The sequence below is a fragment of the Dama dama genome, chromosome X (genome assembly GCF_033118175.1).
Source record: "Dama dama isolate Ldn47 chromosome X, ASM3311817v1, whole genome shotgun sequence".
In the NCBI taxonomy this organism is placed as follows: Eukaryota; Metazoa; Chordata; class Mammalia; order Artiodactyla; family Cervidae; genus Dama; species Dama dama.
In genome coordinates, this window is record NC_083714.1 from 112389959 (window position 1) to 112403978 (window position 14020).

Below are 14020 nucleotides of genomic sequence, written 5' to 3' on the forward strand. Positions count from 1 at the left end.
TGGCAACCAGAACTTTCTGAGAGAATCAAGGCAGAAGCCTCAAGCTTCCTGAACTGACTGTGGGAGTCTCAAGTCACTTCCATCTACTGCTATTGACCAAAGCAGGTTACAAGGTCAGTCTAGACTCTGGGGTAGGTGGGTGAAGAAATAGACCCACCCTTGGATGGAAGGAATGAAGGGCAGGGATACACTGCAAAGTGAATACTAGAATGCAAGGGATTGTAGCCGTTAACCAGTCTAGTACACAGTTTTTATCAACATATGAGGTTTTATGCTTGCACTGCATGCATGCTCATGTCACTAAGCCATGTCTGACTCTTTGTGACCCCATGGACTATACCCACCAGGCTCCTCTGTCCATGGGATTTCCCAGGCAAGAATATTGGAGTGAGCTGCCATTCCCTTTTCCAGGGGGTCTTCCAGACCCAGGGATTGAACCCAGGTCTCCTGCATTGCAGGCAGATTCTTTACCATCTGAGTCACCAGGGAATTTCCACAATATGAATGTATTTAATACTACTGAACTGTATACCCCAAAATGGCTCAAATGATCAATTTTATGCTGTGGATATTTTACCAAAATAAATTTTTTAAAGTACATCTTTACCCCAATAATTTGAAATGCCATATACTTTGTCATATACTAAATTGCCAAATATATTTGAGTCTCTTTCTAGACTTTCTCTGATCTATTCCACTGGTTTCTTTTCTATTCATGTACCAGTATTACATTGTTTTCATTCTAGAGGTTTTATAGTATTTTTAATATATATTGGGGAAAAATCGTGAAATTTATGCCAACAAATTTGACAACTTAGGTGAAATGGAAAAAGTCCTTGAAAGACAAACTATCGAAGCTCAATAAGAAGAAATAGGTAATCTGTTTAGCCTTATATTGATTAAGGAAATTGAATTTATTGAAAACATTTCTACAAAGAAAACTCCAGGCCCAACTGGCTTCATGGGAGTATTCCAATAAATATTTAAAGACAAAATGAGTCAATTCTCCACAAACTCCTCCAGGAAATTAAAGAGGAGAGACTATTTTCCAAATCATTCATGAAGTGGTCAGCTTACTCTATACCAAAATCAAACAAAAATTTTATAAGAAAACTATATACCAATGTACTTCAGAAACACTAATGCAAAAGTTCTTAACAAAATTTGAGCAAATCAAATTCAATAATATACAATAAGAAAAATACATCATATCTGAGTGGGTTTTATCCTAGGAATGCAAGATTAGTTCAATATTCAAAAATTAATCTGTGTAATTCACTATATCAATGATGAGAAAAGCCATATAATCATGAATATGAGATATATATCTCTCACATCTTCTTTATATATAATAGATTACGTCTCAGCCATAAAAAAGATGAAATCTTGCCATTTACAAAAACATGGATGGATCTTGAGGGTATTATGCTAAGTGAAATGTCAGAAGAAAGACAAATATTGTATGATTTCACTCATATGTGGGATATAAAAAAATAAATGAACAAACCAAATGAAACAAAAACAAATATGTAGATACAGAGGGCAGAGTAGTGGCTACCTGTATGGCTGGTAGCATAACTGATGCCATCTTGGGCTCTTGCAATTTCTCCCATCTTTTCACTGACCCTACCTAGACTGTACTATGTAGTGAATCACTTATCTGTCATCAAGGGTTTTGTAGTTAATAGATGTCATTTCATAATCATCAGGATCTGGTAGGCTCTATGCTTTCTTAGTCCCCAAATAATGATGAAAACCCTTTGTGACGTATTCCCAGTGCCCACATGACTAGCTACCCATTCATAAATCTTAATTTAGGAATGCATTGCCTGCTTTCAAGTATCTGTATCCCTACCCTAGATTAACTATAAAATTGTCCCAATGCCCCTCGCTGGTGCAAAGTGCAGCTGCCAACTTGATTATATAGAGCTGCTTGCCTAATCTTTTGGTCTCAAGATGACTTCTCAGTTTCATGGGCACTTTTTGTTCCCTCTGTCCCCCAATATTACCAGAGGAAGGGGGGCAAATTGGGTAAAGGGGATCGACTGTATGTTGATGGATGAAAACTAAATTTTTGGTGGTGAGCATGTTCTAGTGTATAAAGAAGTAGAAATATGGGAATTTCCTTGTGGTCCAGTCGTTACGACTCCTCACTTTCACTGTCAAGGGACCAGGTTCAATCCCTGATAGGGGAGCTAAGATCCTGCAAGCTGAAATAGAAATACGTTGTACACATGAAACTTATACAAAAGAATGTTACCTCAATTAAAAAAATTTTAGAAAAAGAAAAAAATGGCCGTCATTACTATCTTCTTTGTACCTTCATCCCTTTTCAATGCAGAGTAGCTGCCCCCATCAAGAACTGCAGCCCTTGAACCTGAGCTGGCCTTGGGACTTGCTCTGACCAATTGAATACAAAGTGAATACAAAGTGAATACGAAGTGAATACAAAGTGTCCTGGTCCAGGCCTATCTCAAAAGGCTGTGAGCATTTTTTTGCTGTTTCAGCTTACTCTTCAGCAACTCAGCTACCTCCCTGTGAACAAACCCAGGCTAGCCTTGGGAGATATGAGACCACACGGAAGAAATACAATCTAACTAGCTGAGGCTATCTCAGACCAGCCTGTCCCCAGCCAACCTGGCAGTTGATGTCACAGATGTGGGCATGAGCCAAGTGCATCACTGGAGTTTAGCCCAGATTGCCAGTCTGCTAAATCCAGAGTTGGTACTTTAAGGTAGGGGTCCCCAACCTCTGGGATCTCATGCCAGATGATCTGAGGTGGAGCTGATGTAATAATAATAGAAATAAAGTGCACAATAAATGTAATGCACTTGAGTCATCCTGAAACCACCTCTCCACCCCCTGGTCCATGAAAAAATTATTTTACATGAAACCCACCCCTGGTACCATAAAGGCTGAGGATCACTGCCTTAAGGCAGCAAGCTTTGTGGTTGGTTGTTTTGTAGCAAAAGCTCACTGACTCAGAGTATGACAATGGACTTTTTTGATGAGGAGACTAACCCTCTCAGATGCTGGCTTCCTTAAAGTTGGAGAGTTTGAGGGACACTGTTTGGTAATGTAACCAAGCAGGACCCTACGGGGGCCTTCCCAGGACGGACACCTCCCCCCACCCATGTCCTCCACCTGCCTCTTGTCTGTAGGAAAACTTTAGCCTTCTAGCCCTTCCCCGGGTTCCAAAGAATGTAATCAGAATCGTGAGAAAATGCAGAAAGCAACAGTCAAGCAGGACAAAATAATGATAGTTTAGCCCTTAAACAAAGTCAGGGACTTTTAGTTCCTCCTCAAAGGCTATAGATAAAATTCTGAGCCAAATCCTTTGAGCTGTTTCGCAGAGACCGAAACCCCCACCAGATGGAAGAAGTTAACTGTCTGTTGGCCACAAGCACACAGGCCCCAGACCAGGTGGAACTTTTGATTACCTCATCACCAATCCACCAGAAGAATGTCCACCAGCTGATCACATACCCGGCAACCCTCTCTCTCATCTTTAAAAACCTTCCCCTGAAAGCCGTCAGAGAGTTGGGTCTTTTGACCCTTAAGTACTGCCGAGGCTCTTTGCTGGAAGCCCTGAGACAGATGGTGCACTTTCCTTCCCCATAACCGGGCGTCAGTCGTTGGGCTTTACAGTGCGGGAGAGCGGATCCAAGTTTGGTTCGGTAACCCTAAGGGTTAGGGGAAAACTTTTGGACGTGGCTGTTCCCTTCAATAATGCTGCAGAAGGCTTCCCTGGTGGCTCAGTGGTAAAGAATCCCCCTCCCTAATGCAGGAAGCATGGGTTTGATCCCTGATCCAGGAAGATCCCACATGCTACGGAGCAACGAAACCCGTGCGCCCCAACTATTAAGCCTGTGCTCTAGAGCGCGGGAGCTGCAACTATTGAGCCCAAACATGCTAAAGCCCGTGCTCCACATCAGTAGAAGCCACTGCAATGAGAAGCCCGCGCAGCAACGAAGACCCAGCACAGTCAAAAATAAAGAAATAAAATTCTATAAAATAATGCTGAAGAAACCTAGGATTACTTGGAGGTCATGTTTCCAGCCATAATTGTTCTTGGACCTCAGACTCCAGTATGAAGGAGATATGGGTGAATCAGCGCCTGGCTGAGGATTTCAGTGTACTGATGGCAGGGCATGGGGATAGGAAGGGGTGGGAAGCCAAGCTGGCCCCCTAAAAAGCAGGCCCACTGGCTCCCCCATGGGCCTCCAGGATCCTTTGCAGCCAGCCCTGCAAAAACAACTCCCTGCCCGCCCCCCTTCGCCCCTCCACCCCAGGAAGGCTGGCAGGCCCACCCTGCTTCACCTGGTGGGAGGTTCACACAGGCCAAGATTAACACTAAATATGGAGACTGTTATTCAGAGCTGGGTTTCACACCTTCTGGCATTCCATGCTAGCCTAGTTTTTAATGAAAACAACACTATTTTGGTGCTGTAAACCTATTTTTCACCATCTGGCATACCCTTGTGCCTCTTATGTTTCTTCTTCTAGTACAGCCTGACAGGAAAAAAACCAACGTGGGACTAGAAGCTCTCCACCAAAGAGGATACTGTTGTACATTCGAATGGATAAGGCACCTTTCTGTAAGTTGTAGCCGCTTAGCTCTGAGCAACAGACTTTCAAAACAAAATCCTCTTTCTACAGATGTCAATAGGACAAGATGAAAGAAGTTTACCTCATGAAACATTAAGGTAAAACGTGAAATTTTGTTCTGTTTTGTGTAACAGACGATGACAATCCTAAAATATCCAAGAGACTAACAAGGAAGAAAACTCACCCCTTCTGTCTGAGAGAATGGTGACAGAATGGCCCCAAGCTGTCCTCTGCAGTTTCTTTGGGGGATGACACTAAAGGAATGGAAGGCTCTGGGGGAACCAACAGCAAAAGTACCTTAATGAGTGAAGGTCATTCTCATTGGATCAAGCTTTTAGTAAGTCTATGATTTTGTGATTCTCTGAATTTTCTAGAGTCAAAGTCAGCTGTTGGACCTAATGTTCACCAGCACCTTTTTACTGATAAAAGAGCCACTTCAAAGCACACAAATATCTCTAGAAAACAGATCATGTGCCTCTTTTTACTTAATGAGGCTATAGTTCTTGATTCTCAAGTATGTGATGAATGGTGTTGTGTGGGTGTTCGTTTGAGGCAGCTCCAGGTTTTGTGGGTTACTGAGGATTATATAACTTGGGGGGGGGGTAAAAAAGAACAGAAAATTAGGAATACAGAATTAGTTAGGAAAGGAATGTTCTTTGGAATCAGAAAAAAAACACAATACATAACATTTTAAAAGCTGAGAAATACTTCAAATCTCACATAATTCAGAAAACTGATATAAAGTTTTGTTAACTGCCTGACAAACTCCTATAACACATTTTTCCCCCCTACAATTTTTGGCTGCAGATGCTTTGCCTGCCTTTTCATATGACAACAATCTTGTAATACCATTTTCTAGCAAGAGGATAGAAAAATAATTCATGCTGATTTTCTTTTGGTAGATGGAAATTTGGTTTTCATTATTGATAGTTTAGAAGTTTCAGCTTTGCAATTTGTTATTAATGCTGTGTACATTTTTAGGACTGCTGTCAAATTTCGGGAAATCTCTGTCAAGTTTCTTTCCTATGAAAGCTATACATTTTCTGGGTATATCAAGGTTTCATATTCAGAGACCCATCTTAAATACTCTGAAGTGACAATACTCAGTCAACTTGACCTCAATGTCCTGTAAAGATCTATTATGAGATGTGTGTTATTTTTATCAGTGTCAGTATTTTGGTCAAGTCAGCAAGAAACTTAATTTTCCTCCAGTGTGTTCATATACTTCACTTCTTCTCATTAAGTATATTATTAATCCCCAAACCCATATATTGCCTCTATTCAAATTTTATCTCTTTTCTCTTTTTCTCTATCTCTTTCTCTATGATCTGAAAAAAAAATTGTTACAATTTACTTCTCCATGCCAGAATTGTTTCTGTTGGTTACATATGGACATATTTGAAAAATTTTTATAGAGGGAGTTTGCAGTTATATTCACTGCATTATTGATGATAACTCTCAACAGGAAAAACTTCCGTTTTGAGCTGCTCATAAATTTAGGCATTTGATGATTGGAAGAATTTTCCACATACCAGCTTCCGGCTCTGTACATTTCAAACCTTGTTTCTCCTCCTCCTCCTCCCACATCCCAGCTGCTCTAGTGCTCAGTGTCATGATGGCAGGTGGGCAGTGGGATTATTCCTGGAAGTCATTCCTACCCCAGGATGGCCAGTAATAGCTATCTATGTAAACAGTTCCCATTAAGGCCACAGTAAAATGTACCCCCCAACTCAACTTGCTCTCAGGCAGCTTCTAATGCTTCAGGACCTGAGGGGAAGCGTGACAGAGTCAGGGTGAGAAGAGAGCCATCTTTACCTATTACGATTCAATACATATCTTAACTAATTTGCAGTTCACTCCTGCAAATGGTACCAACGCGTAGGACCAGGTGGATCCATTTCTGGCCGCGCCCCCAACCCCCACCTCTACCTCCGCCAAGAGTCGTCTGCTAACGAGGGGCTCTGCCGCTTAAGCTCTGTGTAGGTACCAGCCTGTGAGGGGGTTTTTGTTGTTTCTTTGACTTGACAAAAGCGGAAGCAGAATACCAAAGGGCCGACTCCGGAAGGCTTGGATTTGTGTCTCTCCGTGACCTTGAACGGGTTGTTCCCCTCTCCGTCTGCCTCGGTTCCCCCACTTCCCAGCCTCCCACGCGCGAAGGGCCTCCTAACGCCCACCCGGTGTCGGTCCCCTGCCGTGTCAGCACGCGGCCGCTAGAGGGCACCATAGCCCCGTCGCAGAGCTGGGGAGGCCAGGCGACTGGGCCGGGTTGCCAAGGCGACGGCGGCGGCAGTCTAGCAGCTGCTGGCTCAGCTCCGCCTTCTTGGATGCTTTACCCGACCAATCACGAATCGTGCTCCATGGGAAACGTCGACGCCCACAGAAAACTGGTGAAGTGGGCAGGGCCTCGCGCAGACTCCGCTTGACTTTGAATGGCCGCTCGCGACGCGATGGGAGCTTTAGAGAGAAGGCGGGTTCCGTGACGGGGAGTGCTGTGATCCCTGCCGTGGCCCTCCCTGCCACCAGGGGGCTTTGTCACCCCTCAGGCTCCTGACACTCACAGGACACTCCTTGATTTGAGGTGTCTGGTCCGGGGAGGGACTGATCAAGTGATCTGTGACGGACTGGACCACCAATGAGAGAGCAAGGCTCAGGGCCTCCCAGGCGGCTGCTCTTCCGGCTCCGGTCCTGGAGGGCCTGTGTTGGTGGCACCGCCCTGGGCTAGGTGGTAGGATCTGATGGCGTCCGCAGAGCCCCCATTTGGAGGTCAGGTCATGCACCCGCAGAGGATCCCATCCTGCCGTGTGGCCCTCTTGCAGGGTGATGGGCATTGCTCAACGAAAGTTCGCAAGAGATTTTGTCTTTCATCCCTGGGCCTGAGGCATGTGAGGGGGCTCTGAAGCCCCCCTCACATGTCTGGGTAGAAAGGGTGGGGGTGAGGAGGCAGAAGCAAAGGATGTAGGTGAGCGGAAATCGATCTGCCTAACAACAGTTGTCTGTCCCCACGAGTGAACCCTGGGATAGCCCTGGTCCATGGTGATGTGGAATTCCTTCGTGCAGGGCTTAGTGCAGGGCTCAATTTAAATGGATACTTATTGACTTGGGAGGGGGAGGATAGATGGCAGAAAGGGTCAGCCAAACAAAGAGGGTACAGGAGGTTGTGCAAGGAACCAGTGCATACCCAGCAGTGGGAGTAGGGGTGTGTGCAAGAGCTCCTTGTAACCACAAGGGGGCGCGGTGGAGGGGAAGCCTGTGTAGTGTGTATGTGTTAAAATACACGTAACATAAAAGTCACCATTTTAACAATTTGGGTTTTGTGGGGGGTTTTTTTGCCCACTCTCTATGGCTGTAGGATCTTAGTTCCCCAACTAGGGATTGAACCCAGGCCCTCAGCAGTGAATGTGCAGAGTCTTAACCACTGGACTGCCAGGGAATTCCCAACAATTTTTAAAGTATACAGTTCAGTAGCATTTAATACATTCACAGTGTTGTGCAACTATCAACATTGTCTAGTTCCAAACATTTTCATCACCCCAAAAGGAAAACCTCACCCATTGGCAGTCACTCCTTATCCCTTCCCAGCCCCTGGCAACTACTAATCTAATCTGTGAATTTGCCAATCCTGGGCATTTCATGTAGATAGAATCATAACAATGTACAGTCTTTGTGTCTGGCTTCTTTCACTCAGCATGATATTTCCAAAGTTCATCCACGTTATAGCAGGTATTTAGTACTTAATTCCTTTTTATGGTCAGATAATATTCTGTTGTGCAGGTAGACCACATTTTGTGAATCCATTTAGCTGTTGATGAGCACTTGCACAGTTTTTGCCTTTTGGTGATTGGGAACAGAAGTACAATTACATCTGTGTTTTCCTGTCCTCTGTGGGCCCCTCTGGCTGCAGCTGTCTCTGAATGTTGGGCTGTGAGCAGGTCTTCTGGCATCTACCCCTGCTCCCCACCACCCCAGCCCAGGGAAACTTTGTGTGGCCTGGGGGAGCTTGGACTCATCAGTCACCACCTCAAACAGAGAGAGTTCACTGGAGTTATTTTGTTTCCTCTCAGGGGCTAGGCCTTTACAACTCAGACATCAGAATCTGCTCTTTTTTCTGTTCTCTGCTAATTATCAATACATCCATAAAGCAGAGAACAAGACTAGTCCGGTTGCCGCCACATTGAGAGGGTGAAAGAGCGAGGAACAATGGAAAAACCCTAAAAGGTGGGAGGACATGGGGGAACAGAGGTGTCAGTTCGAAAATATGACCGTGCATACTTTGATTTTTACTTACTCTCTTGCTAACAACATGTACACATGATTGGAGGGTGGAACAATGTGGGACATGGAGGACACGTCCCAGGAAAATGCGGATGGGAAGTCGGGAGGGGCTCTCTGCCTCAGCAGGGCCAGTCTGCCCAGACCCTGATACGAAGCAGGAAGAGGGGAGGCGGCATGTGTATGTGGAGCAGGGGGCAACCCCACTTGGACAAGTAGAACCAGGGGGTCCTTCTTTGCCAAGTGAGATGGGTAAATTGTGATCACCGGTCCTGAAAAAGGTAGCCAATGGGCCTCTGGTGGGGGGAATCTCTCCCCAAATCCACAAAGTACACACGCAAAGAATCCTCCCTAGGCCTGTGAATCAGCTAACAAACCATGTCAATCTGGGATTTTAGTGGTTAGGACCCTTTGATGCATCAAGTTCTCTTTTTTTAAAAAGTTGCTCAGTCTTATCCAACTCTCTTGCCACCCCATGTACTATAGCCTGCCAGGCTCCTCTGTCCATGGGATTTCCCAGGCAAGAATACTGGGGTGGGTTGCCATGCCCCCCCTCCAGGGGATCATCCCATCCCAGGGATTAAACCTTGTCAGGTGGGTTCTTTACCACAAGCGCCACCTGGGTTTGCTAGATTCTAAATCAGCTGTTCCACTGAATACATGCAGCCCCAGTAACTCACTGCAGTTGGGATTCAGCGTTTACTGAGATGTCCTGGATGAGCTGCTCTCAGATTCCCAGGTTTCACTTTTTTTTTATTTGAAAGGAGACCAACATCCCATGGACAGAGGAGCCTGGTAGGTACGGTCCACAGGATCGAAAAGAGTTGAACAGCACAACAATGGTTTGCCAACTTTGTTTTTTCTTCTTAAATCCTTTTTTGTTGTTGTTTAAATTGAAGTAAGCTCTTCTCTGGTGGTCCAATGGTTAAAATTCTGTGTTTCCAATGCAGGAGGCATGTGTTTGATCCCTGGTTGGGGAACTAAGATCCCACATGCTGTGCAGCATGGTAAAAAATTTTTTCAATTAAAATATTTTTTTTAAAAAATAATACAAATTGAAGTATAGTTGATTTACAGTGTTGTTAGTTTCTGGTTTAGGCTTCCCTGATGGCTCAGACAGTAAAGAGTCTGCCTGCAATGCAGGAGACCCAGGGTGGGTCGGGAAGATCCCCTGGAGAAGGAAATGGCAATTCACTCCAGTATTCTTGCTTGGAGAATTCTATGGACAGAGGAGCCTGATGGGCTATAGTCCATGGTGTCGCAAAGAGTCAGACACGACTGAGCGACTAACGCTTTTCTTTTTGGTATATAGCAAAGTGATTCTGTTACATATGTGTGTGTTTATATATATATATTTCTTTTTCAGATTCTTTTCCATTATAGTTCATTATAAGACACTGTATATAGTTCCCTGTGCTATATAGTAGGACCTTGCTGTTTATTTTATATATAATAGTGTGTATATATTAAACCCAAATTTCTAATTTATCCCTCCTTCCTCCTCATTCCCTCTTTGGTAACCCTAAGTTTGTTTTCGATGACTGTGGGTAGGTTTTGTAAATAAGTTCTCTTGTATCATTTTTGAGATTCCACATATAAGTGATATATGGTATTTGTGATGGTACCCATCTAACTTCCTTCACTTAGTTTGATCTCTAGGTCCATGCATATTGCTGCAAATGGCTTTATTTCATTCTTTTATATAACTGAGTAATATTCCATTGTATATACAAGCCATATCTTTATCCATTCATCTGTTGATGGACATTCTGGTTCTTTTTGTGTCTTGGCTTTTGTAAATAGTGCTGTAATGAACATTGGAGTACATGAATCTTTTCAAATTAGTTTTCTCCAGATATTTGTGCAGGGGTGGGATTGCTGGATCATATGGTAACTCTATTTCTAGTTTTTTAGGGAACCTCTGTGTTTTCCATAGTTCCTGTACCAATTTATATTCCCACCAACAATGTAGGAGGGTTCCCCTTTCTTCAAACCCTCTCCAGCATTTATTATTTCTAGACTTTTTAATGATGGCCTTTCTGACCAGTGTGAGGTGATACCTCGTAGTTTTGATTTGCATTTCTCTAATAATTAGAAGTGTTGATTAGCATCTAATAAAAAAGATGGTGATCATCTTTTCATATGCTTATAGGCCATCTGTATGTTTTCTTTGGAGAAAGAACAGACCTTCTGCCCATTTTTTGTTTGGGATGTTTGTTTTTTTGTTATTAAGCTGTATGTGCTATTTGTATATTTTGAAAATTAAGCCCATGTTGCTCAAAGTGTTTGCAAATATTTTCTCCCAGTCTGTCGGTTTTCTTTTTGTTTTTCTTATGGTTTCCTTTGCTGTGCAAAAGCTTATAAGTTTAAGTAGGTCCCATTGGTTTATTTTTGCTTTTATTTCTATTATCTTGGGAGGAGACTGACCTAAGAAAACATCACTACAATTTATGTCAGGGAATGTTTTACCCATGTTCTCTTATATGAGTTTTATGGTGTCATGTCTTATGTTTAAGTCTTTAAGCCGTAAGTTATCTGCATATAATGACAATTTTACTCTTCCCTTTCAATTTAGACAACTTTTATTTCTTTTTCTTATCTGATACTGTGTCTAGGACTTCCAATACTATGTTGAATAGAAGAGGTGAGAGTGGACATCCTTGTCTTGTTCCAGAATTTAGCAGGAAGGCTTTTAGCTTTTTACTGTTGAGTATTATGTTGGCTGTAGGTTTGTCATAAATAGCTTTTATTATGTTGAAATATATTCCCTCTATTCCCACTTTGATAAGACTTTTTATCATGAATGGATGTTGAATTTTGTCAAATGTTTTTTCTGCATCATTGAGATGATCATGTGGTTTTTGTCTTTTCTTCTGTTGATATGTTGTATGACAAGATTGGGTTACATATGTTGAAACATCCTTTTGACCCTGGGATGAATCCAACTTGATCATGGTGTATGATCTTTTCTGTATATTGTTGGATTTGATTTGCTAATATTTTGCTGAGAATTTTTGCATCTATATTTATCAAAGATATTGCCCTGTAGTTTTCTTTTTTGGTAGTGTCTTTGTCTGATTTTGGTATCAGGGTGATGGTGGCTTCATAGAATAACTGGGAGTACTCCCTCCTCTTCAGTCTTTTGGAAGAATTTGAGAAGAATCAGTATAAGTTCCTCCTGTGTTTGGTAGAATTCCCCAATGAAGCCATCTGGTTCTGGACTTTGTTTGCAGGGAGGTTTTTTCTATTATTATTAATACAAATTCTATTTCACTTCTAGTGATCTGTTCAAATTTATCTAATTCTTCTTGATTCATTTTTGGTGGGCTGTCTGTTTCTAGAAACTTGTCCATTTCTCTAGGTTGTTGAATTTGTTGGCATGTAATTGTTCATTGTATTCTATTTTTTAAAAAAATCTCTGCAGTATCTGTTATTATTTCTCCTTTTATTTCTTATTTTGTTTATTTGGTTCTTCTTTTCTACTTGGTGAGCCTGGCCAGAGATTTGTCAGTTTTGCTTACCCTTTCAAAAAATAGCTGTTAGTTTTATTGATGTTCTTTTTCTATTATTTTTGTAATTTCTATTTTATTTATTTTCTCTCTGCTCTTTATTATTTTCTTCCTTCTGCTGACTTTAGGTCTTGTTTGTTCTTTTTTTCCAATTCTTTTAGGTGGTCAGTAGGGAGTTTATCTGAGATTTTTCTTGTTTTTTGAGGAAGACCTATATTGCTGTGAACCTCCCTCTTAAGACTGCTTTTGTTGCATCCCATAGATTTTGTATGATTCTGTTTTCATTGTCATTTGTTTCAAGGTATATTTAAGTTTTCTCTATGACTTCATTGTTGACCCATTGTTTTTTTAGAGCATGTTATTTAGTCTCAATGTAATCATTTTTCCCTTCTTTCTGTGGTGGTTTTCTACTTTCATACCATTGTGATCAGAAAAGATCCCTGAAATAATTTCTATTCTCTTAAATCTGTTGATGCTTGTTTTGTGTCCTACTATTTTAGAGAATGTTCCATGTGTAATTGTTAAGAATGTGTATTATGGTTTTTTTTTTTTTCCTGGCTTCATTCACTTTATTTTTCTCATATAAAATTATGTGGTGGCTACAGCTGGAGCCTGGGTCCTCTGCTTAGAGACTCTGGTGTGGGTCTCGACAAGATGGTCAGTGAATTCCTGATACGGAGAGTTGGTGGACACCGTCTCTTTCTAGAGATCAGGGGTGAGATAACTGTAGGTCTTGGAAATGGCATCAAAAGTAGCCTTGGCGAAAATGCCAGGGTGATGGTGCAGCCACTGGCAGAGATGTAACAGTCATCAGTGCCAGCCATCATCAGGAGCTTCTTGGGCACAGGGGCTGAGGTGATGCCAGTGCCCCTGGGAGCAGGGATGAGGCCCACCAGCACAGAGCCCCAGCAGCCAGTCACCTTGCAATGGACGCTGTGGGATTTGCCAATCTTATTTTCCTAGTAGCCTCGTCACGTGGGGATGATAGAGAGCTTGGCCAGGATGATGGCCCCATGGATGCCAGTGTCTACTGCCTTAGAGCACTTGACATCTGAACCGACACATCCGTTGTAATCCCTGATGGCAACAAATGCCTTGAACCTGGTCTGCTGACCAGCACGGTCTGTTTTTGCATGGGCATAATCTTTAAAACCTCATCCTTGAGGAATGCTCCCAGGAAAAAGTCAATGATGTCAAATTCCTTGATGGGCAGAGAGGAGAGATGGATTTCCTCCAGGGACTTGATCTTCATGTCCTTGACCAGGCAGCCCAGCTTGGTAACCGGGAGCCACACCTTGGCCTTGGCCTTGCCTCCGTGAGCTCTGTGATCTCTGCCCTATCCCTGATCCTGGCTGTGACCCAAACCCAGGACCCCCCTGCTGAAGCCACCTTGGAAGCCGCCACGGCCTCCCATTCCAGGCCTTCTCTAGGCTTTCTCACAGCACCAGTATCATCCACCATTTGGTGTTCTTGTGAAGAAGTGTATTCTGGTATTTTGAGGCTGTAATGTCCTGAAAATATCAATTATGTCTCACTATTTTATTGTGGAATTTAGGATCTCTGTTGCCTTATTGTTTTGTTTTGTTTTGGTCTGAAAGATCTGTCCATGATATCAGTGGGGTGTTAATGTTTCC

At 42.8% G+C, this 14020-nt stretch overlaps 1 pseudogene; it reads right to left on the reverse strand.

The window, feature by feature from the left end:
- Positions 1-12244: 12244 nt before the first annotated feature.
- Positions 12245-13809, reverse strand: LOC133052810 (small ribosomal subunit protein uS5-like; annotated as a pseudogene).
- Between the last annotated feature and the right edge of the window lie 211 nt (positions 13810-14020).